This window comes from Piliocolobus tephrosceles, chromosome 9 (genome assembly GCF_002776525.5).
Source record: "Piliocolobus tephrosceles isolate RC106 chromosome 9, ASM277652v3, whole genome shotgun sequence".
Taxonomy (NCBI): domain Eukaryota; kingdom Metazoa; phylum Chordata; class Mammalia; order Primates; family Cercopithecidae; genus Piliocolobus; species Piliocolobus tephrosceles.
The window spans coordinates 123440732-123442930 of record NC_045442.1 but is presented as its reverse complement, the minus strand read 5'-3'; positions in this window follow the sequence as shown (position 1 = coordinate 123442930).

Here is a 2199-nt window from a genome sequence, read left to right as displayed (position 1 = left end):
AGCATAGACAGGAACAGGAGAAATAGTCGGAAGGGAGAGGGAGAGCCCTGGAGGGCAGAGACCCTAGCTCCTTCGCCCTGCTAATGGATGCCACTGGCTGGACCAAGACATCCCCCCTGCATCCCCACTGCTCCCAAAAGTGGAAGGAAAATGCCATGCATGGGTTTATGCCTACGGTAATGACCTAGTCCGCACTTCTGATGACATGTGTAGTGTTAATTCCAACCCTACCAGAAGACAGCGAGCTGTGCCGGCGCCAGGTGCCGGTCACATTTCAGGCCGCCTTTCCCCACCCCCCCCAGCTCTGTCAGTTTCACACACCCCTGAGGTGCGGTTTGCCTGTTTGCAAAAGGGGGTGAAATTCATTCCCTCGCTCTTTCTCCTTCCCTCCCTCCCTTTCCCTCTTCGCAACCCGGAAGAGCTCCGCTCTCTACAGTGAGCAGGAGAAGGCGGAGGGGAGGGGGCTCCCAGGAAGAACGCACATCGCCCAGGTTTTACCTCTCGCTGGAAGCCCGCCTGAGATGCGGTGAGCAGTTCCAGCGGCCAGGACGGCAGCGGCGGCCACAGTGGCGAAGTCTGCCTGTCATTTCTGCCTTCAGATCTCCGGGCGAGTCAGGAAAAAACAAATAAAAAACAGCTGGCCCTCGGGAGCGAGCTGCCCAGGTCAGTGAGTATCACTCTCTTTCCTCTCTAACTCCGCACGCCCTCTCCCCGCTCCACGTGGAGAGAATTAGGAGGAGGCCTCCTCTCCAAAGGGCAGACTGCCTCTGAAAGAAACTCAGCTAGAACCCAGTTCTCATTGTTCTTTTTGGTCCCTGGAAATCTCTGGGTTTCTGTGGTGACCTTGGGCGGGCACGGTGTGTGAGTGTGTGGATGTCCTCGTTTGCGGGAAAGAGCTGGTAGAAGTGGGGATGGGAAGAAAAACCCAGCGGAAGAATGAGAGCCCGTGGGAATGCTTGGAAAGGGCCGGAGACACGTTTCCCACTGCAAGGAGGGCAGAGGATTGGGGAAGACAACTCCTGTGCCCAGGAGCCTTCTCCTAAAGGTGGCTTCAGTGTCAATTTCATGTGTATTTTCCTCTGTTTTAAAGCGTGTGTTGAGGCTCATTGTCTCTGCATACAATTAAATAAACAGCTGTGCGCTGTAAGATAAAGTTGGAACCCAGATGTGTCAGCATCTGGCATAGCCCGGGGAAGCTAGGGGTTGGGAGGCTTCTTTGCTTCCAGGAGCACCCTGAGGTGGGTGAGAAAACCGCAGCCTCCCCAGAGGTTGCCCAGGGGCATCCGAAGCGGAAGGGGCAGAGAGGAAAAGATTTGGACTTAACTTCTCGGACATCGGACCAACAGACCTCCAAAAAGTCACTCGAGGGCAGTTGCCCCCTGAAGACAGATAATGTTAAAATGTCAAGGAAGTGAAGTGAGTCTGGGCAGGACAGCTGCTATTATACACGCCTTCTCTTTCTCTGGGATACGGACAGGGTGCCTGAGGAAAGTGACATGGGTGATTCTCTGGCAAGGGCAGGGAGGAACGGGAGTCCAGTGGCACAGCATCTCCCTCGGCTTGGTTCCCATATTTCCTGGTCCTTCTCTCCTCCCCATTGTCCATGCTCACCAGGATGCTGGGGTCGCAGATGGGACATTAAGAACTTTAAAGGGATACGTGATGAAACAGCATTTCCTAAGTCTCCTCTGCTTACCGGCTGCTGCAGGGAAGGTACTGGTAGTGACCATGGGTGGGCTGGGGACTAGCCAGTCACGTTGAGTCCATCCAGGCATCTGTAAATGAGATGCTTGGGGGCCCACATAGCTGGTAGTTTGTGTGTGTGTGAGAGAGAGAGAGAGGCTTACCATGACCTATTTGTGCCATTCAGAAGAATGGAATTGTTTTCTACCCATTTGAACCCAGTTGGGGTGTGGTGTCAGTTCAGACCAAGACCCCATTGGGTGTCTGGTCGCATGGGGGATCTGATTATGGAGTCTCTCGGTGGGATCAAGCAGGAGTCTCTGCTTGCAGCTTCCAGCCAGCTGCCTCCTAAAGCCCAAAGTCCCTGGCCTAAGAAGCCGCAGGGCTTAGAAAATGCGGAGTGGCTGCAATCCACGGGCCCATCCTCCACTCTGCACAAGAGGTCTCTGCCAGCCCCAGCACTGCACTGGGGCTGTTCTGTCCCCACCAAAAGCAAGGAGACTTGGCAAGCTGCAT